Source organism: Nycticebus coucang, chromosome 19 (genome assembly GCF_027406575.1).
Source record: "Nycticebus coucang isolate mNycCou1 chromosome 19, mNycCou1.pri, whole genome shotgun sequence".
Lineage (NCBI taxonomy): Eukaryota > Metazoa > Chordata > Mammalia > Primates > Lorisidae > Nycticebus > Nycticebus coucang.
In genome coordinates, this window is record NC_069798.1 from 48947977 (window position 1) to 48961491 (window position 13515).

Consider the following 13515-nt stretch of genomic DNA (forward strand, 5'->3'; position numbering starts at 1 on the left):
ACTTTTTAAGTTTGTTTTTTTTTAAAGTTTTTTTTTTAATGGACAAATAATAATTGTAGATTATAAGGAGTACAGTGTCCCATTGTAATATATATTTACCTTGTGGAATGATTGCATCAAGCTAATTAACTCATCCACTGTCTTACAGACTTGTCATTTGTTTTTGGTGAGAGCATTTATCCGTTTAGCAATTTTAAAATAAACATCACATTATTATTAACTGTGGCCATGGTGCTGTGAGGTAGATCTCAAAAATATATTTCTCTCTTCTAACTGAAACTTTCTACTTTCCACCAGCATCTCCCCGTTCTCCACCACCCTCACTCTTCCAGGCCCCTGGTAACCCCCACTGTCCTCTTCCCTTCTATGAATATGAGGTTTTTAGATTCCACGGATATGTGAGATCCCGCGCTATTTTTCTGTCAGTGCCTGGCTCGTTTCATTTAGCCTCATTCTCCATGTTAGAAGTTCTCATGTTGTAATCAATAACAGGATTTCCTTCTTATTAGGGCTGAAGAACATACACATTGTGTATATCTATATCTATCTCACATTTTCTTTATCTGTTATCCATTGATTGAAACTTAGGTTGATTCCGTACACGGGAGTATAAATGTCTCTCCCCCGCACTAACGTCAACTTCTTAGGATATCTACCCAGACATGCTATATGCTGCGTCGTATAGTGGTTCTACTCGTAGTTTTGAGAGGAAACCCCATACTGTTTCCCATGCTGGCTACACTAATTTCCTTTCCTACCATCAATGTACATTTTTAAGAAAAAGGGAAAGATGTAAAAAACTTCATGTTTCTTCCCTCATGATCTTGACTATTTTTTTTTTCTTAAATTAGCTTAGAAAATAGTAGAAGGAACTCAACCACCAGCATAGCATTATGAGGTTTTAAAAGACAAGGCTGTCTCCAGTTGGTTTATTCTTATATCTAAAGGAGGACTTTTCATTAGTTGAAAAACAATTTCCTAATTAACTTCATTTTGTAATTTTATTAATACTAAACTTTTGCACAATTTATTTTGCCTTCAGAGCAGTGAAGTTTGTTTTAATTACAATGGCATGACCTACAACATATAGATCTCAAGTGAGAAATAAAAATTTCCGCTAGCACTTTCAAATGTCTCAATGCTTGGTAACATATTGGCTCAACAACTGAGTAATGAGATGAATAGTTTTTCTTTTTATCTGGCTACACTGAAGTCATGTAGACCCTGACAAAATAGTATTAGATATTCTGGAATCCATGATATTGCTATTTCTTCCTGGCTATTCTGGTCAGAAGGCAGCTTCAGTTATTTCTTTTGGCCCTTGCAATATCAGACTTGGATGGGAGATTAATGAGATTTATACTTATTTATATAATGATTTAACTAAAAGCTGGCTTGTGATTTATTTATTTATTTTTAAATGTTGGCATGGACCATAAAACAAGGCAAATGAATCCAACCTGAAATAAATTTAAGCTGTCAAATGAGTAAATAGATTTGAAGGGCTACTTTCATCTTAATCTTTAGTTCTCAGTAGAAGGAAGGAAAGAAGGAGGGAGGGTACAGAAAAAAATCTGTTCTGTACTCTCAGGAAGGAAGGAAGAAAGGAAGGAAAGGAAGGAAGAAAGGAAGGAGGGAAGGAGGGAGGGAGGGAGGGAGGAAGGAAGGAAGGAAGGAAGGAAGGAAGGAAGGAAGGAAGGAAGGAAGGAAGGAAGGAAGGAAGGAAGGAAGGAAAAGTTAAAACAAACAAAAAAGGGACTTACCGGGCTGTTATCTAGTTACTTTTTCCCAGATTCCATTTAATCTAGGGTCATTCTGAAATTCTGATCAGAATGAGAACATATTTTCATCAATAACAACAACTAGGAGAATCAGACAGGACCACCCCTTCCTCACAGAGTACCCCAGTGATGGTTCAAGAAAGTTATTTATAACCTGAAAGAGGTTGTTTTGTCAGGTGGTGCTATAAAGTATTCAGTCTCCTAAATATGCACTCAGTCCCCAAGTCCAGCTTCAAATCTCTCTTTTGTGGCTTCTTTTCCTTACTAAGGCCTCTTTTGTGGACAGGAAGTTTTGTCTTCCGCAAAATTTGTGTATTGAAATCCTAAGCCCTGATGGATGGGATAATATTAAGAGGTGGGGCTTTCAGGAGGTGATTAGGTTGTAAAGCTGGAGCCCTTATGAATGTGAGTAGTGCCCTTATAAGAAGGACTCTGAGAGTACTTTCTGTTTCCACTACCTGAGGCTAGAACATGAACTTGGTAGTCTACAACCCAGAGGAGGCCCCTCACCAGACACCATTCACACTGGGTCTTTGATGTCAGGCCTCCAACCTCCAGAGCTCTGAGAAATAAATGTCTCTTGTTTTTAGGCCCCCTCTAGCAGCCCGGTTGCTTTGTTATAGCAGCCCACAGTCAGATTATTTTATATTCAGTTAAATTAGATTTCACCTCAACAGACATGGCCTATCCTCAGCTAAAGGCAGAGTTGTCAACAATTGAGGTTTATCCTGGACTGACCTGGTTTAAGCACATGAAAATCTTATGTTCTGGGAAGCCCCTTTGTGCCAGGTCAAAACTAAGATGGCTGATCCTGATCACAGAAACCAAGGCTGTAATCTACCAGGGACCTCAGTGTGATAGGGTCTGAAATTTGACTGATGAGTATGACATGAAGAGAGGACTGAAAGTTAATGCTAAGTACAATTGAATAAGAGGAACCAGTGAAATAAGAGCTATAGATTAGGTTAAAGTTTCTTTCCCAGATGCTCCAGATGAAGTGGAAAGGGAACAAGTTGACCTGGCATTTGAAAATTTCTGGACTTGCAGATGTGCAAGTTGACCACAATAGCAAAGTGCTCCTGCAAACTGGAGTTGCCCAGGCTGGACAGTTGATGTCTTATTACAGAAGGCAACTGCATGTGCGCTGTTAGTGACAACAGCCCTAGGCATTGCTGTTGCAGTTTCCTTATAATCTAGTTGCACTTTTACACGTTCTTTCTTTTCAGTGGTGAAATGAAGAACGATCCCTTCTCTGTGAGATATGATAATAAAGTGGCTTGGACTTTAGTATTCTATAGGAGGACAGGCTCACAGATTCACTCACTGAGTTACAATCTAATATTAGATTGTATCATTTCAAGGCAATAAGGCTGTTCACAGCATTTTAAACACTTCCCATGCTGTTTGGCAACACAGAATACATCAATGTTATGTCTGCCGAGGTTAAGATTGCCCAACCACTACAATTCACAAGGGGCATATATCTTCCTTGTAATAAAGACCATGGACCTGATTTAATCTCATTTTAAAGCATTAGCAGTCAATAAACCATTCACCACTAAAAGTTAACAGCTTTGCTTGGCTGAAGGAAAAAAAATCCGTTCTGTACCCTCAGGTGCAGTGTGGGGCCCATTTAATATAATCCCCCCTTACATTTTTGCTTTCTCAAAATGTATTTTGATAAAAAGATGTGTGGCGAATGAAATCTGTCTTGAATCAGTCACTGCATTTTATGCAATGATCTTACCATGCCCCATTCATCCTGTTTTCCAGGAAGTTCTCAAGTGCTCTTTAAAGCCCGAGTGCACACTTGGTGGAGAAGGAAAGGGAGTAGGAACGATAAAGGAAGGACTGCCATCCCATAGAACATCTTGTTAAAAGTTGCAATGCAAAAAGCTATTGACTATCAGTTTTTCTGAGTATTTTGAGTTCTACAATTGCTAATGAGTGCATGAGTTCATTTGACAGCAACTTGACCGTACTGGCGACACTTAGGAATTTATGTTTTTTATCCAATTAGCTCTAATATAAAAGGCGGCACTTTATCTCTGCTCCGTGTACCTCTAGTTAGCCCTCCAGATTGAGGAGAGAAGCCAAGCTGGACATTAAGTGTCTACAGAGCTTCCCTATCACCCCGCCCCACTTTGTATCTAGCAAGCATCAGTCATGGCAGACACAGGAGTAGACTTTTGTCTCACCAATGACGACTAGGCCTTTATGCCACATACGGAGAACCCTGAGCATCCTCCTCTCCCTCTGTCCTTCTCTTCTTTCTTCTTCTTCCTCTTCTCCCTGGCCTCTTCTCTTCCATCTTCATTAGACTTGACCAGTTGAGTTAAACTTTACCTACATCTGTACATAGATACACATATTCTTGATAGACTGAGTTATAATAATCTGCATTATATCACAATAGCCTATGTCAGGGGCCTCTGAGCCCCTCAAGCTGTTCAGTAGATCTAGACTAGTTCACTCAGCAGAGCTAACAGGTTTGGTCCAAAGTGAAAGCAAGGTATGGAGTGGGGGTGGGGGGTGGAGGGAATAAGGCAGCTGGGACTCCTATGAAGCAGAAAAAGAGTAAGAGAGCAGAGACACCACGCGAAGGTAAGTATCTTTTATCTTATATGTAAGTCCTCCTACAGTTATCTATCGGCTTCTCCCTGGTTCCTCCGGGTCTTCAGGCATTCTCGTCTATTTCTCCCTGGTCACAGATGACCTCAGTTGTCACAGGAAACCATGTTCTTGCTCTTTTCAGCCATAGTTGCTACCTGTTATTTTCCAGCAGGTGCACGGTGGTGTCTGTTTGTCTTGTGATGTTTGTGCCATTTGTGTGTGTTCTGTTCTGTAACCGTAACCATTTCCTCAGCTTGCATCATAAGCTGAAAATGACACCTTGTGTATGTCCAGCACATACTCAGACAAGCGAGCCCCAAGGTTCCCCACTCCTTGTCTGTTGCCATTTGCTGCAGGGCCCTTTTTAGCTTCCTGTCTAGGAGGCCAGACTTTTCTCCTACTTCACCATGGCCCCTTTCTATCTCTGATCAGTCTACAGATTAATTCACTGTTCAAAACTTTAGGATTAGAAAATGGGCTATGCTGAAATATTCATATGGCAGTTAAAAAGGGAAGGCAAGTGCTATTTAGTCACTTCTTCCCTATCCCTTAATATCCACATGAACTTGCATCTGGCCCAGCGCATCTCTGCTACTCCCAATGTGGCCAGCTATCTGAGCCTCTGAATTTTCTTCGGTTCAACAATAACCTACCTCCTTAGGCTGTGGTGACATTTAAGTAACATGTAGGATGTAAACCTCTAATCAGAGTAGACTCTTAGTCCAGGATAGCAGTAGTATAAATAGACACAACAAGGGTCATAATTTTATTATTACAATTATTATTATTAGGAACTGAAAACTTTGATTATTCCCATGTGATAATATAAAGCTTTGTTTTTGGTGGTGGGGGCAGGGATGAATTCTAGGCAACAACTTCTGAGCTTTACATATTATAATCTCAGATCAGATCTCTTTGCAATCTGTGAACATACTGGATTGGCAAGCCTGGACTGAATCTTCAAACGTTTAATTCATACAACTCTTTGGCCAGCAGTACCACAATCTGTCTAATGAAAAGAAACATTTTTTGACCAGTATTGATTAATTATGTCTGTGTAGCTGATACAGTCTGTAGGGGCAGACCAGGAGTTCTAGATTTAGCAGCTGCTCCAGTCATTTCAGAAACAGTTGTGGGGCACTCTTCCCAATCTCCTAAGTGCCCTTTCTTTTTTTTTTTTTTTTGTAAAGACAGAGTCTCACTTTATGGCCCTCGGTAGAGTGCCGTGGCCTCACACAGCTCACAGCAACCTCCAACTCCTGGGCTTAAGCGATTCTCTTGCCTCAGCCTCCCAAGTAGCTGGGACTATAGGTGCCCGCCACAATGCCCGGCTTTTTTGGTTGCAGTTTTGGCCAGGGCCGGGCTTGAACCCGCCACCCTTGGCATATGGGGCCGGCGCCCCACTGACTGAGCCATAGGCGCCGCCCCTAAGTGCCCTTTCAACAGAAAAGAATTCACTGAAGCCGGCTCATGAGAGTTAGCTGGTCTAGCCTGGGGGTTTGACAGAACCACCCATCTCCTGCGGGGGAAACATAATCCAGGTATGTAAGAAGACCAGATAACAACAGACCTTCCATGAATGATCATGGAAGTACGGAAGTCCCATTTTATTTGAGTTTTTTTCTTTTTTCTTTTTTTTTTTTTTTTGTAGAGACAGAGTCTCACTGTACTGCCCTCAGGTAGAGTGCCGTGGCGTCACACGGCTCACAGCAACCTCTAACTCTTGGGCTTACGCGATTCTCTTGCCTCAAAGTTTTTTTCTTATATATATGGTAACCTCCAGGTTACCATGAGGGTACACACGAATGAGTTTTATCATTTACATTTATAATGTAAACTCTGAACTTACCTCAATCTGCCACTGAGTCCTTCACCCAGAAAGTGTGCCATATATCCCTGCATTGTACCTGTCAGGTGGGAACTGAACAAACCCCTTTTCCTTCTCCCCTTGCTGCTTCTTGGATTTAATTGTGTTTTTTCTCTCGGGGGCCTGTTGTTGTTGATCTATTGGTTTCAACACAGTGTTGAGTACATGGGATGCTTGTTTTTTGATTCTTGTGAAACTTGACTTAGGAGAATGTTCTCCAAATCCTTCCAGCTAAATAAGAAAGACACAAAGTCTCTATCTTTTTTTATGGCTGAATAATGTTCCATGGTATACATATACCACAGTGTATTAATCCATTCGTAGGTAGAGGTCAATTGAGTTGTTTCCACAGCTTTGCCGTCATGAATTGAGATGCTATAAACATTCGAGTGGTCTACCCATGAACACACCTACCCACCTACACAACTACTTGCTTCTCACCTGCCCTATAGCCTCTGAGGAGCACGGGTGGAACTTAAGTGGTACCTGTGCTTGTGTTTATGCTTATATGAACGCAGTGGGATGGACCTGTCCTGCCTGCAGGGTACCCACACCTGTACCATTTCTGTCCAGGTATATTTGGTTTTTGTTAATTTTGAGCATCTATACTTTAATATTAAAACCACAGACTTGCTTTTTGGAAATTCTGTCTGTATGCATTATCAGATAATGCTCAAACACAGCCTGTGATGTAGATACCCAGATGGACAGAGAATAGAATGAAAGAAGGTAAGTGATGTGCTGTGCAGAGACCTAAACTCAGACTAAGTCTAGGTGCACATTATTCCTTCATCACTTTGCCTCTCAGGCTAACAATGAGACATAAGAACATTATAGAAAAATTTCCCATTTATTCAGCCACTTATTTTTAATCAATAAAACTCTCCAAAGTATAAACTAAGGGGAAATAACAATAATAAGCATTGATTATATTTATCCATTTAGTCTCTTAAAAATATCTACTTCTGTGGAAAAACACTGTATTTGGATGACTTCTTCTAAAATGAGCTTTTGCTATCCTAGATATACATTCAATAATGACACAGGGTGAATCTCTCCTAAAGAACACAGAACATGTAATTTAAAAAATCAGCTCATCAGTAGTCTTTATAGAAACATAATTTTTTTAATCTTTGTAAATGATTTTTACAATTCAGGCCAACTTTGTGGGGCTTTTCCCCCCCGCTTCTTGAAAATCAAGAAAATTAAAGGCCAACTAAATTGCATTTACTTGAGTTATTTTATTCAGAGGCACATTTTTTTCTTCCTTATTACAATAGATGTTTGAAGATGCAAATTGCACACGCTGCTTTTAAATAACATGGGCATTATAATTAAAATTCCCCTGTGTTTTAAAAAAATAATTACTCCAGGAGTTCTTTCAGTGAGTTCTCTTCCAGAATGCCTCCCATTTAAATGAATTATGAAATAATTAGTGAAAGCATATTATGGTGAGAGAAGCCAGAATGAAGCATTTTGTGAAATGGTAACCTGACCTTTATGTTCTTATTTAAAAGAAATCAGGAAAAAAAAAATAGAGCTTGTCTGAAGAGAAGCAAGAATAAACCACGTTGCCTCAGGTCACTCAAATGTTATATAAAGGGAACAGCCAGAAAAATGTCCATATTCGTCCTCTCTACAGAAGCAAATATAAGAATTTTTCCTAGAGGTCAAGTTCATCCAGAGAAGCAGCTTGGAAAATGTATCCTATGCCCCTTGAATACTTTCAAAATTCTATTTTGGAAGGTTTAGTTACCCAGCAAAGCTTTTCATTTTACACTGATAGGGATGTTGTTTAGATTCAAATGATGAGCAGGAGAATGAATTGTTCTGACTCTATAATTCTTAGTGATCTTAATTATCTTTATTGAGCTAAATGTTTCTATTGTTTTGCAGTTAACACATGAGAGAGAAAGAAAATATAAGGACCAAATGTGGTATTCTAAGAAACTGCTGTATGTGTGCTAATGTTATCATTTTCCTTGAATTTTATTGCCAAATAAAACTGGAGTACAATAATCACTAATATTGTTCCAAAGCCTACTTCCCTACAAACCCCCTACAACCTCAACTTAAATAATTTCATTTTAAAAGGGTAGGATTTTAGTTGCCTCCTTCTGAAGTCAATTAACTCTGCAATAAAATTAAAATAGAAATATATTCCTAAAAATATGCAGAGTGGAAAGACATCTTCTACATTATAAAAATCATAATAGAGAACTTGACAGGGCTTTTTATAGTAGAAACATCAACAAAATAACTTTTAAAAAAATCTTTCCAACCTTTCATTTCCTTTTCTTTGTTATGAATTCTAATTCATGTGACAATGGAGATAGCTAATTATTCATTCCAAATTTAATCAGTATCTTAAGAGCACTGTTCTTTTATTCAGCTCTGAAACTATCCAGAGTGTGATTTTGCTGGTACTGTAATGAAAATGAAGGAGTAATAACTAAAATAACTCAGTGATAGTAACCGAAAATTCTTTTCCATTTTAGAATACCTCTTTGAAATACAAAAACTCAATTTTCTTGATAAATGTCAGGCTAACAAAGATTTAAATCATTGTAATGTAGCAAAGAAAAAGATCTTTTCTTCAGTCTTCACAAAGTTATGGCTGACACCTCTGTGACCAAAGACAGATTAACAAGAGAAAAGCATAACAAATTGATTTAACCGAAATTTTACCTGGCAAAGAGGCTTCAGCAATCAAGACCCAAAGATTTGGGAAAAACTATTTTTATACTACGTCTGATGAACGAAGTAGATGGTTATGGAGAAGCATGACTGAATAAAGGGAGGTATGATCTAATAGTAATAAATAGGGGGAAATTCAGCAAGGACTGTTCGTTCAGATTCTTTTCCATGTCTCTGTTTGACATCCTCTCCCCCAGGAATAAGGCAGGGCACCTGCCATCTGAAGAGCGCATGACTTCCTTTTAGGGGGTAGATCAAGAATTCTTTTATGAACAACTGCCTATAGGAAGCCTGGAGAGAGTGACCTCCCAGGTAATACATTGTGAGGTAACATGTCTTAACTCCATCATTCGCTTAGATGAAATAGCATAATTTTAAATTTCTGACTAAATAATCACTGACAATAACTTTAATAAAGCATTTTTACCATTACAAATCTACCTCTAATACTGTTTTTTTCCCTATTAAGGTATCTCCATGGTAAAATTTATTATTTAATTCAATATTACTTAAAGATTTTTGAATTAAGATATTTAGATTGGATATAATTTTTTTCTACACAGTAAAGAGACATTCAAATGTACAGAGTATTCTATAACCAAATAAATTAGTATAAGAGGAAATCATGGAAAGTTTTGTTGCATATATGAGTACCTAACTCATCTTAAACCTTTTCTGTCATGGTCATCAGTATATTCAGATAAAAGTACTGAAAACAGGGCGGTGCCTGTGGCTCAAGGGAGTGGGGCATCGGCCTCATATGCCATAGGTGGCAGGTTCAGACCCAGCCCCAGCCAAAAACTGTAAAAAAGCAAACAAACAAAAAAACAAACTCAAAATTACTGAATACAATTAGTGAACATTAGAATTGCTGATCTCCTCTTAACAAATTATTGTTATCATCTAATTTTGTACTTATATATCTTTATAAAAAATCAGTCTAATCCAGGGCTTGGCTCAGCGGCTAGGGTGCCAGCCACATACACCCAGGCTGGCGGGTTCAAAACCAGCCAGGGCCTGCCAAACAACAATGACAACTATAACAAGAAAATAGCCAGGAGTTGTGGGGGGCCAGCTATCTGGGAGGCAGAGGCAAGAGAATCCCTTAAGCCCAAGAGTTTGAGGTTGCTGTGAGCTGTGACGCCACAGCACTCTCTACAGACGGCAACATAGTGAGACTGTCTCGGGGAAAAAAAAAAAAATCAGTCTAATCCAGTGATCATTTATCCTATAATTGTTAAATATATCTATTATCTGGTAGAGGAAACAGAATAAATCAAAAAGAACCATTTGGATCCATGAAGAAGCTACATCTATTCTTGATGTAGCAAATAACCTGTGTTGGTCCTTATTCCATCAATTTAGCAAAAAAATAAGAAATTAAAAAAAAAATAACAACAACAGATATTTTTGACAGTAATTAAATTACCAGAATAGGTGCCATATTTTTCTTTCCCTTTATGATTTACTGAGAATGAACACTCACACACACTCATACACACGGTGACACATATATTCACACACTCCACACACATACAAAGAGCTGTGACTCCCAGTGCTGTAGCCCAGAGTTCTTTGGAATCTTCCTGATAATAGACAAAGCCTTAGCCTCAAAGGCCAGGGTATTTTCAGTGGAAATCCCAGTTTGAAAAACTTCCACAGCATCTGAAGAGCAGTTCTCTTGTACACAGAATTCATCACAGCTTCTTAGCTCTAAATGCAACTCAGGTATATCTAATCAAACCATATAAAGCTTCAGATTCTAATTTCTGGAGGATGGTTAAGCCCCAAGGTTTGATTTCTCAAAGTAGCACTCCTGACTCAGAATCTCCCCAGGGGGCCAGTTAAATCTCAAGGCATTTAAATAAGTAATTGCATTTTAAAAGTTTGATAGAGGGCAGTGCCTGTGGCTCAAAGGAGTAGGGCGCCAGCCCCATATGCCAGAGGTGGTGGGTTCAAAAAAAAAAGTTTGATAGATACCAGTGTGTGTGGGATATGGGCATGTGTGTGTGTATCTGTATTCTATTGTCTTCACATTTCCTATTACAATCCCTAAACCATTTGGTTTGTGCTATTTTATATCTTAAATACATTATTCAGAGGTACTTATAAAATAAATGCAGAACATAGAAACTCACTGACACACTTTTTATTTAGATGGCTTTCCCCAGGACTTAAACTTACTGATGAAATACCACAATCCTAAAATTTGCTTCTTGATTTATAACCTCTGTACTGTTGTTGTTCTATGACATACATTTAAAAAATTGCTTTTACAAAAACAAAATTATTAATAGTTTCCTTGTAACCCTGAGGCTTTACCACCTTTCAGAAGGGCTGTTCATCAGTTTCATTTCCTGAGATTTCACCTAGAACATTTCACCAACTTGAAGCCTATTTAAGAAACTGTGTTAAAGATTAATAAAGCCTATATAGCTCTAACATTAAATTTCAGTGCTGGTTGATTTTATTGGATTGGATTTTTGTGACCCCCTTGCAAGGGAATTCATCTGCAAAGGCTGGAACACGGCATAAAAAATAATTAGTATTTTTTTGATGCAAGCACTAGTTTCCAAGGCATCCTTTGGGTCTCACAGAACATTGGGCACCCCATGAGCTAACACCATGGCTCTTTCTCTCAGTTTATTTACATTTAGGTCCAGCTAGGCAGTGCCTAGGTGTGGACCATGGAATTGCTGATAAATAAATGGGAACATTTATTTTATTTTTCCCAGCCTATATTTTGCATACATTGGGGATTTGTTTGTTTGCCTATTTATTTTTCTTTAAAAATAATTCATATGCTGTAAAATTCACCCTTTAAAGGTGTATAATTCAGTTATTAGAATATGCATAAAGTCCTGTAACCATCACCACTATCTTCTTCCAATGATTCCATCATTGCCAGTCCCTCCTCTTATGCCTTGAAAACATTAATATACTTTCTGTCTTTATTGTTTGTTATTAACATAAATGAGAATCTTTAATTACCTTGTAAATATTATTCCGTGGCTTGTTTATTTCGCTTAATGATGTATCTTCAACATCTTTCTATATTGGTTCTTACAAATCAGACTCCTACTTTTTGATTCCAGCATAGCATTTTATGGTATGCCATTCATATACTGTTAGCTATTATTGGCTTCTAATTTTTTACATTTGCTAAAAATGTGTTAATGAATATTCTTGTATTTAGTGGACGGTCTTATGTACATGTTTTTGACAAGTTCCCTAAGACAAATGCCTAGCAAAATAATTTCTGAGTCAAAATTTATGAGCATTTTAAAAGATACTGGTAGATTCAAGAGCATTTTATTAGGCTGCACCTAAATATCAGATGCCAGGATTTGTTTTCCTGCCATTGACTGAGCAAATGGAACTGAAGTCTCCATATCTTAAAAATATCTCTGAAGTCTATTACTTACTCCCATAAGAAGTAAGAAGAGTTATAACTTTCATGTGAAGGTCCCACATTAGTTTCATAATAAGGGTGAGTACATTGGGTACTTTTTCTTCCATTCTTGAGACACTATACTAAGAAGAATATGTTCCAGCTCCATCCATGTAAACATGAAAGAGGTAAAGTCTCCATCATTTTTTAAGGCTGCATAGTATTCCATGGTGTACATATACCACAATTTATTAATCCATTCGTGGATCGATGGGCACTTGGGCTTTTTCCATGACTTAGCAATTATGAATAGGGCTGCAATAAATATTCTGATACAATAGGGAGAAGGGGGAAAGGGAGGGGAGGGAGGGGGGAGGTAGGTGGAGGGAGAGGGATTAATGGGATTACACCTGCGGTGCATCTTACAAGGGTATATGTGAATCCTAGTGAATGTGGAATGTAAAGGTCTTAGCAAAATAACTAAGAAAATGCTACGAAAGCTATGTTAACTAGTGTGATGAAAATGTGTCAAACGATCTATGAACCAAGTATATGGTGCCCCATGATCATACTAATGTACACAGCTATGATTTAATAAAAATAAATCAATAAATCAATAAATAAAAAGAAGTAAGAAGAATGTGAAAAGATTATCAAAGAGGCAGTAACCTCCCTCCCACCTCCTTATGCAAAAGAGAAAGTGAAGTCGGGGTATCTGGGAAGAATTTGCCCTACACACCATTCATTATGGAAATGCCTTGCTAACCTCCCACAAGCAAGGGTACCTATGTCTGGTACCCAAAACTAAAGCCTATCTGATTCCACACTAATAATGAATTACAAGTTTCTCTTTTTTTTTTTTATTGTTGGGGGTTCATTGAGGGTACAATAAGCCAGGTTACACTGATTGCAATTGTTAGGTAAAGTCCCTCTTGCAATCATATCTTGCCCCCATAAAGTGTGACACATACCAAGGCCCCACCCCCCTCCCTCTGTCCCTCTTTCTGCTTTTCCTCCCCCCCCCATAACCTTAATTGTCATTAATTGTCCTCATATCAAAATTGAGTACATAGGATTCATGCTTCTCCATTCTTGTGATGCTTTACTAAGAATAATGTCTTCCACTTCCATCCAGGTTAATACAAAGGATGTGAAGTCTTCATTTT

General features: G+C 38.2%; 1 protein-coding gene across 1 annotated transcript in view; it reads left to right on the forward strand.

Annotated features, from left to right (window-relative positions):
- DCC (DCC netrin 1 receptor) overlaps window positions 1-13515 on the forward strand; it is a 1249028-nt gene that overhangs the window by 447277 nt on the left and 788236 nt on the right.